Below are 21,967 nucleotides of genomic sequence, written 5' to 3'. Positions count from 1 at the left end.
CTTGCGATTGTGCATTTTGAAAAGCCTATGTGAAAAATAATAAAGATGCACGTCCGTGGGTGTGTCCGTCGCCTACGTCATAGCACTGAGTATGTTCTTCGTGTGGATTGGTGTGGGAGTGTCCAGTGTGCATGTTTGCACGGGTGTGCTGACCGTTGGCTAGGTCGTCATGGCATCTCTAACGATGTGTTGATTTAGTGCTGGTTGGTTCAGTCGAGTCCATCCATGCCGCAGGTGTCGGCATGCGCAGGGCAGGCTGGTGGGCAGGCGGGTGGGCACGCGAGTGGGCACATCCGTATGTTCCTGTACCAGGGTATTTGGTCGTCTGGTAGATGGGCAAACTCCTCTCGTGGCGGGTGTCTGGGCTGTGATCCTCTAGGCCAGGGGTGAGAGGGGATTGGTGAGAGCCTTTTGTTCCCTTTTCCCACTTCAAGCATAAGTGACATTGCAAATTACAAACTGCTCTAAAGACTTACCTTGCTGGTCGCCTCTCATCTGGCACCACTCCGGAAATTCCCCACGTGCTGAAGAACACCGCGACCTACAAGGAAAGAAGTAAAAACAGGTTAGCAAAGGCAAGACATTGCAGCGCTGCACATAGTGCTTACTTACCGCATCATAGCACTCTTAATCCGCCATCATTTACCAGCAAGGCTCAACCAAGCCAGCTCACCGCGCTGAAGCTCCGCATATCTAAGGGAGAAAAGGAGACATTATTAAACAAAGAAAGGCATGCAGGATAGCAACAATACTAAAGAACAGCAGTAAGACCTACCTGAACGATGTCAAACGGGCCGGCGTCAGTAAAGTAACTGGACCGCACACGCCCACGAAAAACAACGTGCCCCTGCAAAGAAGGCAGGACGGAGAGCTTGCCTAACCATACCACATCTGGGCACCACTGAGAAGTATACCAGTGAGTAACCCGGCTGGGTGGCGTCCCTGTGGATACCAGGTGAGTGTAACATATCTGCTTGGATTGAATCCTGGAACCTGACCTGTTTTGTATTGCTTGGCTCTTTGATTCCCTCTTTTGTATCTCTTGATCTGTTTAAACAAAGTATTTTTAGGGGTGTACCCACTTACAATTGCTCTATTACTTTCTGAAACAGTACTACTCGGGTCACTGTTGGGTTCCAAGACCACCTCCAAACTGCCAGGAGAATATATGGTGGGGTCCTTTCTCTGGGATGTAATCTGGGGTTGTCATCGTATTTAGCTTGAAAGGTATAGACACGATCATCCCTATAATCTTTGTCATCTCTAAAGAATTTGAGACTTCTGTAGTTTTACCTCATCTTGATATTCCTTCAATATATCATACATAGTATGCTAGTTCTATTCTTTAGTACTTTCTAATGCGTTCATTTCGGTAATTTCTTTTTTCAAAATAACAGTTTGTAATGATATACGATTATGTATACGAAAATACGATAGGAGTTCTATCATGATTTTCGACCCTCGATTCAAGTTGTCTTCCAATTTCTGGACTATATCTGTGTCTTCTTAGTTACTAAAATCTAGGAATATTAGTATTCTTAAGCCTCTGGGAATTTTGTCTTTGGGAATACTTGTTAATCTCTCATTTAGATAACCTCTCTAATCCAGTACATTTGTGTATAAGATCTTCCGTAATGGCTCTGGTGTTCCGAAATGGATGAATAGTATTGCCTCTGGGGTCAGAAAGTGCTACAGTATCCTCATCTCTTTTTAATAGATATTCAGCCATATTAGGTCAAGTTCTGCTACAGTGAACCCAAGAAAAAACCAATAGGAAAAGAATGTTGGGGCTAGACCTGGTTCAACTGGTTCAACTGTGCATGGAAAAAGAGAATAATTTTCACAAAGCTGCTGCTTGGACGGGTGCATATAGGCTGAGCCCAAGCCCTATAGAAAGTTTACAGAAAGAAATATGTTACACCTCAGTCCATGCGCATGTGTGAAAATAGTACAGGAATTTCCTCTAGTATTCTAGACTTAAGCTCTGATATCAGGTGGGGTATAACAATAGTCTATACTGTCATCAGTGAAGAAACACATAGATATCTTTATATTAATTCAAGTTTTATTACATTGCCATTTAAACCATGAAGGTGTTCATATTGTACTTAGACTATTGCCATCAATTGCTGAAAGTGTTTACATTGCACTTAGTCAAGCCAACACATTTTTCAACCATGTGCCGTTCCTTTTCAAGGCTAGTGTGGCAGAAATGAATGTTTGCATACACTGACATTATAATGTCATATAAATAGGCAGCACGTAACCGAGTTAAATTATATTATTTGACATAGTATTTTGAAAGGGGAAAGTCAAAACCAATTGTTTAATGCATCATGATAAAAATAATCACATTATTTCATGAGTTAAACTCTCAAAGCACCTGAGTGAATAGTTTTCCTGCTGATTTATGTTACCTGTCAGGTTAAGCATATAGTGCATCAAGATAGGATGTGTGATATGATCCAATGAACAGACTTTGAAAAGATATATCGACGAAAACAATAGAATCCACCTTATTTCAACCCCTACTGTCAGGCAATACAATTTCTCACCTCAACTAGTGTGCACCACAATCTTTAAAAACATCACCTTCATCCACGCTTATGTAATTACATTTTACAATGTAAGAATTAGCTAAATAACTGTATATTATCATGCACCCCGAATAATGTTAGTGTTGTGTGGCTACCACCTATAGAACATGCTAATCCTCACCTATAGTCCATTGACTGATTGGCCACATGTACACTACCCCCATTCCACTGGACACGGGGTCCCCTACATCATCATTTCCAAATCCAGGTTTGGGATTGGTGAGTCACCCGAGATGTTACATTCCCCAGCGATACTTGTCACATGATGTGCACCCAGCCGTACCGACGTATACTAGCAAGGTCAACTCTGCTTTGATAAGACAATAGGCCTTCTCATGATACCAGACGCCACTCGCCCATGAGTTGCACTTCTGACCTTGTACTAAATGTATTGGCATCACCTCTGCTCCTGCTTTCCGGAATCACAAGACGTTCCAGACACAACTCCCCCCTTATCTCCTCCCAACTCCAGGTGCCCTGGGATGACGTGATCAGGCCACCTCTCTTGAGTCTGAATTCTGAGGATTTGTTTGCTTAAATTGTGTGTTTAGCTGTAATACATACAAAGTGTCCATGCCGGGGTGAGGGCAGTAGTGTTCTAAATATTTGCCTGGCTCATTGGCATCACAGAGTTTCGAGCCCTATTTTCATGAATTTGTCCTTCAAAGGGCGCATCCCTTCTTGCTCATCTACCAACTAACATTCCCTTCCCACCACGTTCAGGCCGCACAGATGCATACAATTAGTGCTTAAATGCACACCATGAGTGCCTCTGACCATGGCCTCCCTCCTGGCGAACGAGAAAGGTGGTTGTTTGTTGGAGCTGAACTAACAGAGCTGCAGCTCCACATCACGGCATGTGTAATATTTTATTAATCATGTTCTAATACTTAACATCCAAAATGGTGATACTCCTGTCATGTACCAACATTGCTTCTACATTGATACCTTCCTGACTCTATTATCCACCTAATTCGGCCTTTCCCACCTATCACACTATGCTATTCTACTAAAAATATACGGCAGGCGTGGATATTGCCCTTTAAAAGACCTATGACCTATCTATGACCTCTGCAACCACAAAAATGATACATTTAGCTGCTATTTTGGTGTTGCTATATGTGAGTATCTAATATGTATCTAATATGTGTCAAGCCTAACTACAACAGCATGTGCTTCCGCTGCACTGCATTCAATCTGCTCCTGCGATAACTCATTCTATAAGGTCTTTCTCAACCAGAATCGTTTCACACATGGTGCAAACGCTGCCTCCCCCTTGAGCATATTCTTCTGGGGTACCAGTCATATAACCCATCACCTGCTAAATCCACCCAGCACTCAACATCATTTTCTGAGTCTGGTGGGGGTGTGGTCATTGTTACAGGGGTTTCAAAGTCCTCTTTATTTTCACCATTCTTGGCCTTACAGCCCCTTCACATTTATCAGTCTGGGTATACTTGTGTTTTGTGAGAGGAGGAGCTCTACCCACACGTATTGATACCATCATTGTGGCACTCTTTGGCAATCTCTTCATGCAGCACCTCAGGATCACTTGACATGAGCGAAGAAGTACAAGGAAAAAATCAAGATGGGAACCAGCATTTCCACTGCTATTTCTAACTATGGTGAGGCCCAGGAAAACATGGCATCAAACCAGCCAGCTGCCTTCACTCAAGCTTCTTTCTCCATGGCAATCCCCAAGTTCTGGAGGACCCCTATCACATGGCAAATGGATCCATTGTCTGCATCATTTGGGGGTATGTACGTGCAACAAGAGAGCCCAATTTTCTAGCAGCTGCCCCTTCCATGGCTCTTAGCAAATCCAGAACATTTCTGTACTGTAGTGTCATCAATCGTTTGGCCCTTAACTCACTTTTGAGCGAGTTAAGGCCCTGCTATGTCTGGTTTGCCATCTGAATCAACTAACACCTGGTAATCTGTAGTCACTTAGCCTTGGCTTCAGTCTAGATACCTGGCACCAGGAGGGAGTAAAAAGATGTTTCTGTTTTTGAAACTAACCAGTATTGGTCCAGAACCACCTTTAGTTTCTCTGAGGAGTCTTTGGATTTGTAGTTTGATCTTCTCTGTTGAAGAATTCTCAGTGAGTGATAAACACGCCTATCGAATGGGGGCTTAGTTGGTTTGGGGCTGGCACATTTACTACTGATAGAGGAAAGGCAGGAGCTTCCAAAAGCACAGATTTTAGGGTGGCCAGCGAGCATATGCCCCTTCATGATGGTGGGAGGTGCATGAATGCATATTTTCCACCCAATAAACATCCATTAACGCTGCTGTACCTTCAATCAAACCAGGAATACACAGAGTCGTATACCAAAGCTATTGGTTGCTATAGGTTTAGTGCCATTCCCTCAAAAACAAAAGGAATACTCCACTGGCCTTTGTACTTTTGCTGTGGTCTTGTTTAACTTGATGTATGTTAGCTTCAGCACATAGGTACCCGATTTCTTTCCACAGTTCTGCTTCACCCATTCCACTAATTCATCAGGAAACCCCAGTAAGCCCTGTGCTGCACATCTCACTACTCCTGCCACCCATCTATTGTTGGAGAACAACATTCCCTCCAACTTCAACAATGGCCATATCTTGCACCGTGCTTGGTCTTTCTTCTTGGCACATTTGTCATTGTCTCTGTCCATAATCACTGCTTGGACAGTGTGCCCATGCAAAGGATTAAGTACTTTGCACAAGTCCAAGTGTAACAGACACTGGGCTACAAGTGGCAGCATTTCTTGAGGTATAAACAAAATGGGTGTGCCGGACACATGATGTATCAAGGAGCATGCATAGCAGCTCTTGTTTGACCTCTCCCTCCCCACTTCGCGCATGTGATTTACCACATGTTGGTGGTTTCGGGATGGTGCACATCAGCAACATTATCAAATATGAATCCCTTGTAGCGGTTATATGCCATCTCTTTCTCTGTCTCCCTCCAAATTCCTGTTATCCCCAAGTGTGCCCCCCCATATCAAATATTCACATAAATATCAATGGAGGGCTCTCTGTTGGTAATACCACGAACAAAAAGATCTTGTGGACTAGGGCGGGCCTTTCATGTTCGGGGTGTGCAAGCCTGGAACATCCTACCTGCTAGGATACGCAAGATTGAAGACCATCTTCTCTTCCACAAACAGTTAAAGACCATTCTGTTTAGTTAGGATTTCTCTTAGTTTTCTTCACCACTTCTGTCTTTCGGCGCCTGGATGCCTGCGGGCTTTGGTGCCTTACAAATCTGAATAACATAACATAACATAACATAACATAACATAATATAACATAACATAAAATAATATACAACCTGCAAGGAAAAAAACAACATATACAACGTGATGCACAGTGACAGGTCAATAGGGAACATTATGCACGATGCAGCCCAAAGTGGGTCGATACTTAGTGCAGTTCAAACTTTAAAAGGGCGATCGGGAAATGAATGCATTGTGCAGCTTATTCTGAATCAATACATAGGTCCACTTCATGAGAAGGTGAAGTAGTGTCGGGTGCCTTCCGAACACCAGATAGGTGAACCCAATACCACAACTACTTCACTGTAACAGCAAAGGGGGTTGCAAACACCATGGTGAAAGGCCTCTGGAACCTCTGCGCGCAGAAGTGTGTGCATCCTTTTCTTCATCACTATCTAATGCACAGACAAGTGGCTGTCTTTTCTGAGCTCCATTCACAAGCTAGACAAAGCCAGAGGGAGACATTGCACCAGGTTTCTCCTGAAGATTACACATAACTTAGACAATTTGCAATTTAAAAGTCTGTTCATTTTTTCTACAATCCCGCTGTCTTGAGAGTGGTTTATGGGGCATAACTTATGCTAAATCCCCAATAGAGATGTTTGGATGTCCTTATAAGTCATTAAAAAAGTGAGTTTCATTATCAGATGTTAGATCCTCACACCAACACAATGAGGAAATGCCTTGCATACTCGAAATTCTGTTTCAGATTTTGCATCTCGGTGTGCACAGAGCTCGGCCTCAACCCAACGGGAGAACGGACATACCACAACAATAAGGTAATGGCAATTAGTACACCTGTTAGACATATCTGCATAGTCAATGTGAAGCACCTGCAATGGTCCAGTGGGACAGGCCACTGTGCCATGCAATGTCCTGGGTGTCTGGCCAGTGTTGTAAAGGTGGCAAGTTGTGCAGTTTGCCACAAACATGTGGAGAAATTATTGCAAACTGGGGACAAATCAGTCCTCTGAAATATCTGCAGCAATGAGTTGTTTTGAAAAATTCGCTCAAAATCAACCATCAGCAACTCCAGGGGCATGTCCACCTTACCTGTAACATTTTGTTTTCAAATCAAGTCTGTCGGGGACTGCAAACAGCCCCTCTTAACACACAAATCTATCTTCTCTTAGGGTGCCCATCTGTGCAACTCAATTATTTGTGTACTCAGTACTGCAGTGTATGGAATGGTTAACTGTAACTGCTGATTCGCCACTTTAGCATATGCAGTGACGTACGCAGAATCAGAGTAAATGGTCACCAAGCATCCCTGAGATGTTTCTAACACTTCAATTAACTCAACGAGTTCCGCTGCCTGAGCAGAGTAATGTGTTGGTAATCTTTTCTGAACAACAACCTTATATTCCCCATCTACGAGGTGCACTATTGCTGCACCTGTGCATCTCTGGCTAGTCTCCTGATCGATCATCAATGAGCCATCAGTAAAAAGGACCTCCCCCACCTCCAGTGCGTCCTCCTGTGTCCACACCAAATCATCTTCGGGACCTTCATAAGTGACGCAATCATGCCCATTCTCTCCTCCCTCAAAAGGTATAGCAATAAAGACAGCAGGGTTTAATGTGTAGCATCTTGCCATATGAATGAATGGGCTGAACAAAATGACTTCATACGTGGAGGCACCTGCATAGTTAATGTGGATCTTGATCATTCCAGTATTGTGAACACTGTGTGCTCTATATATAATGTAACTGAGCACCCCATAGTTATGTTTGAGATTTTCTCAATAGCAAAAGCTGCAGCGGCCACGGCCTGTTCACTGGGAAATTGGTCCTGCATTACTGACTCTAAAATACCACTGTAAAATGCTAAGGGATTATGTCACAGGGATGTTTACTGAGCCAATATGGCAGTCATTACTTGTCCATTAGAATGTGAGACTAAATACAATTGTTTGAGTAATCAAGGGTCCCTATTAGTGGAGCATTATAGATAGCATTTTTTTTATTTTATTTTTTTTTTATTTAAAAGTTGTTTTTAGTTTACATTTTATAATAAACTTTTCACAACACTATCACAATTCAGGTTTTTCACACAATTTAGACAAAAATGATCACTTTTACATTTACGTACAAATACAAGGGATAAGTACATTATTCTTTTTCTATTTACAAATAAAAGCATCATATGTACCTGCATATAGTCACAGTTTGTCCATGTACCTTGTTTACATGATACAAATACATTTGTTTCATTTCGAGACCAACGGATTAGATATGTTTCATAGACTTCATTAATGTCATGTAATTCATATTATATGGATGTAACATTAAGTACAATAATCATGGAAGTCCAGATAGTTTCATAACAGCATAAATTAGCCAAAAATGAGGTTTTTAATTTCCAGTTGTTCATTTATTTTATATAATAGTCTGGTTAGAGCAAGGACCATACGCATGCTGTCGCCCTGCATGCAACGTTCCCAGAAGGAGATCCTTGCAATGAGCATCAGACTAGGAGCGTATTCGCCTAATGTAGTAATTCTAAGTTGTTTGAAATATGGACAATAGACCAATAGATGTTTTATAGTCTCTTTCTGAATCGAATTACAATAGCGACAATTCAGAGTCAAATTTCGATCTCTTATATGTACCCATTTCTGCATACGTTCCAGAGTCGGAAACTGGTTGAATTTAAATCTCATGAAAATATTTCTGGCTTTGTTAGAAGGACATAGTTTCAGATAAAGGGGGCAAGTGCCCAACTTTCGAGGTCTTAAGGAATATTCATTAAAAAGGGTGTATTGTTTATTTTGATCTAAGGTTAGCAGCCAATCCCAATCATATAACTTTCGTTTGTTTTTTGGGAGTCCTAGGATAAAGTCATCAATTGTGACATCGATAGTTTTCAATAACAAATTCATTTCATTTTTGAACTCTTCCACAGAAGTAACAGATCTATTCATTAATAAAGTGTTCAGGTCCTGGTAAAGTGTATTACTTGGAGGCAGTAACATTTTTGAATAACAGGATAATTTACGCCATTTCCAGTTTGTCGCTAGTGCTGATATACCCAGTTCCTGTCGAATGATGGAATTCGGTAAAGCCAAAGACAGTCCTAGAGTTTTTTTCCACAGTATACCCTGAATTTTATTTAAGATCACATCAATATTTATCAAACAAATATCCAACCCATATAGCAAAATGCGTACAGCTTTTTGTAGGTAAAATTCCAGCAGCGGGAGGAGTGAAAACATACAGTATCTTCTGTAAATGATCTTCATCATCGATTGTAGCATACGTGCTTTCGATGCTAGGCAGTCTTGCCAGAATTTAATAGAATAGTTATTGGCTAGAGCATATCCTAGGTACTTTAGTGAGGTCACAGTTACCAATCTTCCCCGATTTAGTGTCCAAAAATATACGTTTTTCTTTTTTTTCCCATTCTTAAAGATGATAATGTGCGATTTGTTTAAGTTCACATCAAGGTTATATTTCTGCGCATACAGCTGGAATGAATCAAGCTTCAACTGCAGCCCAGACGGCGTCTTGTCGAGTATAACAATATCATCAGCGAAACATAAACAATTTATTTTTAGAGTATCTAGTTTTGGTGGAAACATACCGTTATCGGACCACAGGGTGTCCATATCAGTTAAGTACAGATTGAACAAGGTTGCGGCCAAATTACAACCCTGTTTAACACCCGTCTCAGTTGGGATACAGGGGGTTACATAGCCTGCCCTGCATATTCTGATTTGAAAAGAGGTCTTGGTATCTAACATAGCTATAATATGGATAAGATTTTTCGGAAAGCCCAAGATCAGTAATTTTATCCATAAAAGTTCTCGTATAACACAATCGAAAGCATTTGTTAGATCCAAGGAGGCAAGATATATGGATCTTGTGTCTGGTATTTTGGATTTAGCAAAGACATGAGCTAATATAGTTGCGTTAAGAGAAGTTCCGATATTCCATCTGAAGCCAATTTGGTATTTCGAATAAATGTTATTATCATCAATGAAGGAATGAAGTTTCTTTACCAGGAGAATAGCAAAGACTTTGGCAGAGGCGTCCATATAGATTGGAATAATAATCGCATTCCGCCAGGATGGAGGAATGGAATTTGTATTAATGATCGTCTTAAATTTAGAATAAAGAATTGCTGCCCAGAAGATCGGATCATCTTTTAACAAGCATGGCGGCACCCCGTCTGGCCCGGCCGCTTTTGAAGCTTTCAAGGATTTAATAGCATCAACTATTTCTTCCACAGTAAAACACAATTTATCCATGATAGTTTTGTTAAGAATACCAGAATTTACGTCAGAAAATTTTGCGGGAAGTTTTAATTTATTAGAAATATATAAGATCCACGCATCGGCAGACACGGATGAGCTAAATTAATTTTGGTCTATTTTCTTAGTGTTATTAATTATAGACCATATGCGGCGAGTGTCTTTAGCTAATAACGCTTTTATTGTCCGCTGATTGTCACTTAATTTCAATCTGTATCGTACGTAGTTTAGCATATTCTTATATTTCTGTATGATCTTGGTTTTGCCTTGCAGGTAAATCTCACAATTAAGAGAACTTTTTCTCAGTTTTCTCAAACTTGCATTTTTTTCTTGTTTTAACCTATTTATTTCATGCACAAAGACATGCAAATGTTGAGGTTGGGTAGGTTGTGCAGTAGATGTTATGGTCCTGAGATGCTTATTTATTATCAATGTGTTCCAAGTTTCGCGTAATTGAGCATTACAAGGAGAATAATCATCCTCTGGTGTTTTCCATAGATCCTTATTAATCAAATAATTTAGTTGTCTACACATAGATAGCGACCACCCGACAGAACCGTGAGAACGTTTCATTTGTATCATTTTAAGAAGTGGACGTACTTCTAAGGGTGGAACAGACAGTTTTATTATCAAGGATATGTTGGCATGGTCACCGTATTTAATGACTGATATGGTTACCCTGTGAATATGGCCCATTAGCCATTCAGAAACAAAAAAATAGTCTAGATAAGAGGTTGCTGTTTCTCTTCTCCAAGTTCGATTATGAGCGGTGGCATCAAAATCCACATGAATGAGACTCCAGTCTTCAAGGAACTGAGTCCACTTTTTCCCTCTAATGATTAAGTTCTCTTTGTGTTTAGATTTGAAATTAGAGGAGTGAAAAAATTCTGCATTGGGACATATCGCATTCAAATCGCCACCAAATAGAATCGTATACTTTGGATTATGATCACATACATGTAAAAATAAGATATCGAGTATATCTAGAAATGTTTCGAGCGAGGCATCTGCTGGGTTAAAGTAAATACATATCAATAGATATGGACAATCTGGATATTCATCTAAAATGAATTCGATCGCCAACACATTATTGTCCTCTTATATCGTTTTGGATTTATGGTTAATAGTGTTAGTGATCAAGATTGCCCCCCCCCCCCGAGGGGCGACCAAACGTTGCCCGCTGCGCAGGCCTACTAAAAACTTCAAATCCATCACAAAAGAATGTGTGGAGGCACATAGTTTCTTGTATAAGTAAAATCAATGGTAGATGCATAGAAATGGAATCATTGAGCCATCTGTTAAGATTTTTCATCCCACAGCAATTCCGTGAGATGATCTTAAGCTCAGTTTCTTCAGGATTGTTTCTGTTTTGATGCCATGTCGATCAAGGAGGTCATTAAAGGACCCAACCAGGTTATATTTGAGGCGACTCCTACCAAAGTGGAAATTTGATTCATAAATTCTGTAGCATGTTCTACATTTCCACTGGGTGGTTTTTCATCAAGTTGGTTTTGTGCACGAGCCAATGGAACTTCTAGAAATGCATCGGCTTCTTCAATTGATCTTAATAACGATAGTTCTAAGCCGCATAGTTCGAAATCTTTCCTATGTTCCCAAAGAAGCTTAGTGATAATCAATGATTGTGGTGCACAGATCATACGTAAATTGTTATGATTTTCAAGCCTCAACCATTCAATATCACTATAGATCAGTGTTCTCAATTGGGGATTACCCTTAAACATATTAAATATAAACAATCTATTCAATCGTTGTTGTCCGTTTATTTGCGGATCGCTTTGCCACCCAAGTATGTATCGTGTATCACGTGAGAATGAGAACTGTTCTAAATCGTTCTCAGAATTATGACGTGAACGTTGGTCTGGCGATTCAGGGTCAATTTCATCTTGCCTCTTCTTTCTAAGTGTATGTATAGGGTTCATTGTAAACAAGGGAGAGGCGGCTTTTTCTATATTAGCCAAAGCATTTTTTATCTCCGGGTCAACGTTTTTGATTTCCTCAAAGTTGCATTCGTCTTGAATAACCACAACATTTGGATTACCGTTTGCCCTTTGAGATTCATTGGCTAGTGGATGAGAGTTAGCGTCGACCTCAAATGAACCTGAGACAGGATGTATGTCTAAGTTGTCTTGATTGACCAATTTACTTGTTTTAATTTTAATAACGGGATAGAAGGTTGATAGACGACCTTGTTGTTGGTTTAGTATCTCATCCGAAGTGCTGCCCACCTTACATTTTTTTTCTTTTAGTAGGGCTTTTGATTGAAGCGTTTTCAATTTGTTGTCATATGGTAATGCCAGGTTCAACAATGCTTTGGATTCCTCGTTTAATTGTGATAAATTAATCACTAATTCATTACTTGTGTCATTTGGATCGTCTATATTGTTAGTTTCCTGATCAGTGGTGGTAAGAAAATGGTGCCCCTTTGTTTTACTCTTTTTTGGTTTTATTGCCTCTTGTGGCAATTGACTAAGTTTTTTTTGTTATTATTTTTTTTAGTTATCTTTTTTAAGGCTTTCGCTTGTGCACGTTTCATTTTTCGTGACATAAACCCTCCACTCATATCCTTAGAATTTTCATCTTCTGTCACCTCGACCTCATTATTGAAATTAGTTTTTTCATCAATAATGTTTGCCATGTTTCTACATAGACGTTTGTCGAGTATTTCCTGTTGATATGACATTGCATCCAAGACTGGACTAGGGCTGTCTAAAGGAAGTTGAGCAGTGGTCGTGGACGTGAGACTAGAAATTGCCTCGTGAGTTGCTGTTGGAGTTATACATTTATGAAGAGTCTGTTGTACCGTCATACGATACAGTACCTCATTAATTTTATCAGAATTCGCTTGGATTAATTTTAGCAAAACGCCAGAGGATGTAATTGGAGCAGGTTTATGATCAAGAGAGCCAGTATTCAAAGCATTCGCATATGAGCACTCTTCAGTCTGAGTACACGCATCCAATTTCAGTATATTTTTATTCTGAACGAGTTGCGTAATGTGAGCATCTAACATAGTTATTTTTTCTGCATGGCTAGAGGCATAGGCTAACATAAAACCCTCCATTTTTGACATTTTACTTGAGAGATCAGAAATATTGTCCTTAATCGTGTTCAAATAAACATGTTTAAGATCGTGATCCTTATCCAATAAGTTAAGAATTGATGTAATTACAGGAAAGGGAACATTTTCTTGTGCACTGTTTATCGAGCTGAGCCCATGCATCTCTTCTATGACAGAGTTATTGTTTGAAGGCAGTTTGTCACTTGATATTTGTATCTCAACATTTTCACACATAATATCATTATCTGCACACACATTGTGATTAATAACTTCCACCGACCCTCCAATCTTCCCCATGATATCATTAGAAGGGGAACTTGTTGAGGGCCCCAGTAGTAATGGGCTTTGCGGGAGTAAATACCCTATTTCAGTGGTTTCCTGTGCGGCACCCTCAAGATTATGTAAGTAAATGCTTTCAATTTGGGCAGGATGGAGTATAGCAGGTGAGCTAGGCCCTAATGAAATCCGAACACGTTTTTCCCATACATTAATAAGAGCAGGGGCCATTATGGAAACGTCAGATAGTTCATTTTTGTGGGGGTTGATATCAGAAACCGATGCTTGTCCATATTTATAGGGGGTCATAAAGTTAGCTATTTTGGAGTCATTTTGTATAAATTGCTTGTCCAAAAATGACTCACACTGTGGGGCTATAATCATACCAGTATCATCGTTTGGTTCAACTGAAAGCGATTGCAGATTATAGGGGACAGTATTACCATCCATCTCGCGTTCTAGAAAAGGCAGCGCACTTGGAAATGGTGCTGCTTCCTTAAGTATTGAATCGTGAAGCTGTAACGGCGCTGTGCCGTTCAACGCCGAATCAGATTTCACTTTAGTTACGCTTTTACCGCTGCGTAAGCTGCTGACCATGATCAAAGTATAAATTGTACAAATTATATTTATACAAGAATACCGTAAAGACCTACTCGATCCAAATCTTATTCAGGGTAAGGCTATAAAGAGATTTATGGTCCGCCTTATAGCATAACATCCAAGATATTTTTTTATTATTTTTTTTTGTTATTTAGGAACAGCTTACCTATTTTGCAACCATAGACCCCCGACACCCGCCACACCGTCAAACAGTACAACAGTACACTTCTATTGCACTTCCGGTGCGCGTGATCGGGAGATTTGAGAAACAACGCACCAATCAGATTCAAACAGGGAGGCGGGGGCTGATGACGGTGTGGGAAGGTGTCTAAGAGAGGGACGAGAAGAAAAAGATGTGGAAGACTAGTTTAGATTGGGCAACAGAGGTTGCAGCAATTGCACCAGTGCAATTGCACTAGTGCTAATATAACCAAGGGCAAACACCAAAAGTTACTTTTTTAAACTTGAGTCCACATCCGCGTGTTTTGACACACGGCAGCCTTCCTCTTGCCGACTAGAGCAATTTCGGCACGCCGAGTCGCCACAGTCCAAGATTCCAAGGGTCCAAGCGCAGAAGGCACATGAGCACAATCCCAGTAACACAGTACCACAGTACACTTCTATTGCACTTCCGGTGCGCGCGCCGTGCGCGTGATTGGGAGATTTGAGAAACAACGCACCAATCAGATTCAAACAGGGAGGCGGGGGCTGATGACGGTGTGGGGAGGTGTTTTTTTAAACTTGAGTCCACATCCGTGTGTTTTGACACACGGCAGCCTTCCTCTTGCCGACCCGAGCAATTTCGGCACGCCGAGTCGCCACAGTCCAAGGTTCCAAGGGTCCAAGCGCAGAAGGCACACGAGCACAATCCCAGTAACACAGTACAACAGTACACTTCTATTGCACTTCCGATAGCATTTTTAAATTCTGTGAAACATCACCTTTTCACCTGTCCATTTCAGTGACCCCTCCTTCTGTGTTTCTTTGAGTCACTGCAGGAGAGGTTTTATGTAACTAGAATAGACAAAAATCCAAGCTCTACAGTAGTTACACAAACCCTGGATTGTTGCATCTCTTTAACTGTAATAGGCTGTGGTGTTTTCTGTACTGCAACAGCTCTTTCCTGTATTACTCTTTTCCCTGCTGATGTTATTTGTCCCAAATACACAACCTCTTCCTAACAATATTGCATTTTCTCCTTGTTCACTGTGAGGGATCAGAAATGTGAGGCGGACAACTTTGTGAAGGTTTTACATAAGATGCCATTTTATTAACTCAAAAGGGTTTGATAAACGCCTCACTATCCTTACACTAGCAAGGATTTACCTGCCTGTCAAATCAACTAAAGGAAACACTGTAACAAAAGGAATCTGTCCCTCACAATTGTACATACAACAACTTAACAAGGTAATATATGGCAATTAAAATGCAACAGAAATAACCGTTATGTGCAAAACCTGATAACTGTTTCTCCTTGCTACCTGGGTGATTTCCCGTTCCCCAGATTCAAATAGGATTTTCAATCAGTTCAAAATAAGGAAATCACATTGTGCAACAAAGTTCCAATAAAGTTCTTCTTACTCCAGTCATTATCTACCTTGGACTTGACCAACAGTTCAACATTTTCAACATGTCTTTTGTCTCTCCACTGGTGGCAGAGAGTTCCACATAACTGCTTCTCAGAAAATAAGTATCTGTCCACACTTCATCAGTATCTACAAAAATGCTTCTGTCAGGATGATTCTGCAATAGTTCACAAAATAATTGGATCAGCAACATTGATTTGTCAGGTTGATTCTACAACAATTCACAATGTACTTTAGTGACCTTCCCACTGCTTCAATGCTTTTAACCACACCACAGTACTTTAATACTTTTCACCAGGTCTACTCACCTGCCAGGTCTACAACGACAAGGTTCCTTGCCCTGGTATACTCACCTGCCAGGATTTATGAAAATACTAACACTACTCCAAGTACTTCTCTGGCACAATTTGCTTCAAACAACTTATAAAGTCTTTTGACTTTCCACAACATCAGTTTTGACTTCTTCTTCTGGGAAAACATCAAACACATTGGTGATATTTGCTCCACACTTGTGATTGCCACATGCAATGCAGGTTATGTGCCTCTCCTCCTGACTACCTTCCATCAGAAGGACAGCTTTTCTGCTACTCTTGTTTTCCCATTAGGATACTAACCAAATGCTGATAATGGCTCTCGCTGCTGCTCTTCGTTGGTTAGGCAATGCTTGTTTAGGTCCGTTCCCCTTATTGCTTCTTTCTCCCTCTGACAATAGGGTCTATAAACAACTTGCTTCTAATTGGCTTTGGCAATGTTGGTTCTTTTTAGCTTGCTTTACTATTGCCCTCTTTTGGCTTTGGCGTTGATTGTTTGTATTGGCATTTAATAATATTGCCCGCTCTTGTTGTTGGCAATTATTCTGACCCCCATAAGCACAATGACACTTTTCTGGCTGCTCAATAAGTTTTTATTCTGCCACTTTCTCTTCATCTGATCAGTTCAGCATTCAAAAAGATTATTATTCTGCTTTCCATCAGTTCAATATTGAAAGTACCCGGACATGGCCAGTGGGCGATCATGGAGCACTCCGGGGTCAGAATATGCTAATGAACTCACAAGGTCTTGCGTTCATGTCCACTCGCTCCGGTTCTTCTGCTTCTTCGGCTCAGTAAACTGCTTTTCTCTGGTTTCCACAGCCTGAGCCGGTCATAAAAGGAGTGCTTCTCACTCCAACGGATCTCTGGTGCTTGCCTGCCACCAGAGCCACTCTTACTATGGGGAAAGCATCTCAACTTCATGCTGCCCGCCAAACGAACTCTGCAGCTACAGTCTTCAGGAGGAAAGATTTCAAAAACCATGCTTCCCACTGCGCAACCTGTGCAATCAATTTCTCTGAAGGTAGAGACCGTCTCAGATCTGACATCTGCTTGGCAAACGATGGTGGCTGCGGCGTCTCTGCTCTCCTTCAGCTGAAACTGCAATGTGGAATTACTAATCACTCCAGCTCTCACTATTGTTCTCTATTGCCTGCATGTGAGGGGGCCTTTTATGCCTCCCAGCCTCCCTCAGGTGTGAGTAATCAAACATAGTAGGCTGCAGCTTGCAGTCCTGTGCCTCTGCATCCCTCTTCTTCTTCCCAGTACTTTGGATATTGTGGGACATGAAGTCCCAAATGTTCCCATTTCTACTTTTAAAGGTAATATTGTTATCAACTTCTTTTCCATCCTTACTTACATTTTCAAAAGGGGTATTATAAGGATTTAATGATTGGTTTGGCATTACAGGGGAATTAAGGTTGTCAGCATCTGAGATGTTAATGTTTGAAGACTCACAATTAATATTCCCCTGTTAATCAGGAGCTTTCATCTACATAAATGTAAATGATTTCAGGAGTGGGGATTCTTACTCCCAATAAATGATTGGTTATGACAGTTTCCGCCACCATCAGCATAGTTAACCTTGGGAAAGAAAAGCTCTGTCTGACAGCAAGCCATTACATATTCCATCACTGACACTTCCTCCTCCCAACAGAGTCCTCCTGTTCCCCTGGGGACTTTCTCCTCCCAAGTGATACACCCAGTTAATAACACCTCCAGGTTCAGGATCAGGTCACGGCTGCCTTCCCCATGCCACCTAGGAGGAGACATTAGGTAGGGTCTTTTGGAAGGAGCTGCAGGATTCATCACACTACTTTGTATCTTTTGTCTGCAAGCAATATCAATAGTATTATAGAATTTGCTCTACACATCGCTTCTGTGGTGCTACATAAAAGAAGATCATCTACATACTGAATTATTGTGTGTGGTACATTTATATTGCCCAAATCCATGTGTAATACTCTGTTAAAAATACGCAGGAACTCACAGTACACCTGTGTAAGCCTGGTGTGTGAAAACTCAGCCTGAAGTAGATAAACGCAGTAAGATATTGAGAATCAGGGTGTAATGGAATAGAAAAGAATGCATTTTTTTAAATCGATGACAGTAAAATGTGTGTCCTCTTTTGGTATGTTTCAAAGAATTGTGGCAGGATTTTGTACAAGTGGGAACTCTGCTTCCACTATGCTATTCAATTTGTGTAAATCTTGTATGAACCTCCAACTTGACCCCTTTGCTTTTTTGACAGAGTATATTGCCATATTACACAGTGACTCTATATATAGTGCAACAATTGCCTCATGTATTCCTTCATCTGCTTCTTTTAAGAATGGGTACTGTCACACTCCAGGTAACACTGCTCTTTGCTTCAACTTAATACGTACTGCTGCGATGCTCTGCAAAAGCCCTACCTCATGAGGGTTGTCCATCCATGAAGTGCTTTGGACCAGTAGCAGATCATATTGTAAATGTGCATGCATGCTTTTTGCAATAAGTAGAGGACATGGGCCATTCCTATGCTGAATCATTATTCGACAGGGAATGCACGCTTACAAGATCATTTTGCTGCCATTGCCAGCATATTCAAACAACCATCCGTCCAACACCCCACTCAATGGTTGAGCAGGGTCAATGCACAAAACTGTTTGCCATTCACCTCCATCTTCATCAATCCCTATAAGCATCATTTTGCACAATCAACACCCCTCACCCCCAAATCTAATGTAATAATAGTGCCTGGGACAAGGTCTTGGGGCACTGCTTGTCTGAACAAAAATTCAATGGCTAGCTTTGAACGCCTGCCACTCAACTCAGCAAAACTGTTACTCCATACATAAACACATCTGGGTTCACATATACTCCCCTAGTAGCACCATGACCAAACAATGCTCTTGTTATCGCCAAGACCCTAACAAAACAATAACCTGGTGTTGAACACATTACCCCTCCTTCTGAAAATGAAATGGTCATGTTCAATTTGCTTAACAAATCCCTTCCCAACAAGTTTACCGGTGTCGCCTTTGAAAAAAATAATGGCACTAATACCTCTTGGTAACCTACCTTGATGGGTAAATCGACTTTGAATGGAATGACATTTATTGCCCCAGAGAATCCCTTTGTGACCATTACTTTGACTGATAATGGGAAGCGCCTTCCTTTATGCATGATTTTGTTGCACCTATGTCAACCATGAAAACAAATGATGTGTTGCCTATCTCCACAACTACCAGGGATTCCTCTTCTGCGTCAGCGGTGACTGACAGAAATGGCCATCTCAGGGCTCTCTGTTGGCTGTCCTAATCGGGATTTGTGTTCGACCCTGGTAATACGAAAAGGGTTACCAGCTGCCATATTTGCCCCTGTGTACGATGTCACTGTGCCATGCGGCAAAGAAATTTTGGCCCAAACTTGCGGGGCTGGATGTTGCGTCTGCTGCTCTGCATACACTGGTGCATTATTGTGTCCTGGATGTTTTATCTGCTGGGGTGCGGGTGCTTGATATATTGATACTTAGGCTGTTGTACCTGCTGGGGCACTTGCATGGGTATTGCACCATAGGGAACGCTTGGGGGCATCGTCCCATGGTACTGTTGATATGTAACTGGGGTGGCCTGTCCACTAGGATTTGCTCTGGGATTATATGTATAAGCTTGCCTGGCCACCTTCCCACATGACTAACAAGGTCCTGAACCATCAAATCTCAGCCCCATCCTGCCAAATCCTCCTCCTAAACCTCCCCAACCCCCTTCAAACCCTCCTCATCCCTGCAGACAACCTCCTGGGTTACCTCCATGCTAACCACCCTGCTACCCCCTGATACCCTTGGTTGTCTGGATACCCTTGGCACCCCCCTTCGGTCCACTCGGGGGTCACTCTTGCTTCTACCAGATCCATCCTCTGTTCCACCTGCTGTACGGGTGACCCTACAATCACTGCTCCTTCTTACTCAGTTTTGGCAATTTATTTTGCACCCATCATTCGCTTCAGCCTTCTGCACGTTATCTGCTACTTCCCTTTCCTTCTCCTGCTGCCATTTACAAAAATGCACTATAATCACCTGAATTTCTGCCCATCATTCAGCCTTGATCCCTGCGACCTTATCCAAATCCTTCTGCACCTCCTGGGGAAGTCACTTCTTCAACATGTGATAAAATATTGCTATTGTTTTGTCCCATGATTCCCCTGTCTCAGCCCTCCGCTTTACCTGAATCTGTAATATGTACAGTGCTGGATCTTCTTCTTCCTTCATAGTGCGTGCCATTATTTAATGTATGTCCATTGCATCAAGATATGCTGTTCTTATTGCAGCCCACACTCTAAACTGACAGGCGTTAAAGTGGGCCCCATCATGATTATTGTCACCCGTCTGTACCCCTGGATATCATACCTTCTTCCAAATGTCATCTGCTTGGTCCCCCAATACTGCAGAGAACAAGCTTTTCATATCTCCTGCTGCTGATGTAATACCTGCAGTCTATTTCTCGAGCATGTATATTCACTTTCCCATTCCTGCATTGAGCGAGGGCAGCGCCTTAATCATATTGTTTCTAACCATGTGTGGCTAGGGCACATACTGTGCTCTGACGTGGCCTTTGTGTAGCAGCAGAAACTGTGTTCCCACCTGCTTTGCTGGCAATTTTATCCCCCCTCACTTCCCTTTTACCACTGCCATATAACCTAATCTTGAGCCCCACAAACTCTCTACTCTTGGCGTCACTCAGAAACACCTCTTCTCCCTGCTCCTCATCTGTCCCCCACTCTTCCTCCACCTCTGTTACTCCTGCTTCAGCATCTGATACGATGGATTCATAATCTATACTATCTGCTCACGGTTGCCCTTCCTATTTCCTACATCTTTGCAGCCATCATCCCTCATTTCAACATGTACATCTCAGCGCTGTCAATTCTGAATAAAATATCACCTGCTCTACATTGTTCATTACCTATTGGTACTCTTCGCCCGTCTGCCCTCTCCTACGTTACTCATGCAACCTCTGTTACTGTCCTTCGGAGTGCTGTTTCTAAATATTTTTGTGACCTATTATCTGTTTCATCACTAATGGGGTTTGCACGGCGCTGGCTGCTGGGGGCTGTGGGATATTTTCATAAGTTGTGGGGGCTTGCTGTCACAGAGTTGCATGGGGCACATACTCAGGGTTAGTGTACCCTGAGGCTGCTTGCATGGGATAACACCCATTGTGGGGTGGTGTGACTGCAGGGGTTGTGGCTAATGCAGGCGTTGTGGGTTGTTCACAGGGCACAGGAGGCACGCTAGATATGGGAGTGATGCAAGGTGCTTGTATTACTATTTCTCCTCTCTTTGAATCCTCTGGGACATCTTCCAAATCCTCTACCATTCTCCAAAGCTCGAGAATGCCCTTCCTATTCCTCAACTTTTTCCCCTTATATTTCGCCACCAAATTAGTATACATATGACCCAGAACCTCTCTTTTATTTATTCCTTCTTTGGGCCAGGGTTTACACATTCCCACTCTCATATGAACAACCCACTCATGGTGATACTTCACAATTTTTCCCAGAACAGTGTGAGTGCTGTACACATATATTCAAGTGGTGTTAGGGAACTCATGCTGTATCCAAGCCTAACCTTGTAACCCTATTTCACCTCATAAACACTGATCCAGCGGTTTCAATCTCCCTCAGTCTCCCACTATTGTCCACCCTTCCCGTTACCCCTCCCTTCCCTCATCACCACCTCACCACACACTAAATACCCCACACAACTCTCCACACACTTCAACATCCAGTATTTCTCAACACAATAATTCCAAAACACCTTAAACCACAAATTAATAAAAACACAAATATATACACAATGCATTATAGCCTTCCTCAATCTCCACTTAGAGATGAGGGGATGTACCTCCTCATGCCCCCTTCTGCCGGTTGAAGCAATCCCAGGTCAACAATATAATGGACCTACACAACAAAATTGCACGTATTTACATAATGGTGTAGACCCTTCCTCCTTCCCCTTGCCTC

This window comes from Ambystoma mexicanum, chromosome 3p (assembly GCF_040938575.1).
Source record: "Ambystoma mexicanum isolate Mex_15411 chromosome 3p, UKY_AmexF1_1, whole genome shotgun sequence".
Taxonomy (NCBI): Eukaryota; Metazoa; Chordata; class Amphibia; order Caudata; family Ambystomatidae; genus Ambystoma; species Ambystoma mexicanum.
The sequence above is the reverse complement of the archived record's forward strand: the minus strand, read 5'-3'. Positions refer to the sequence as shown.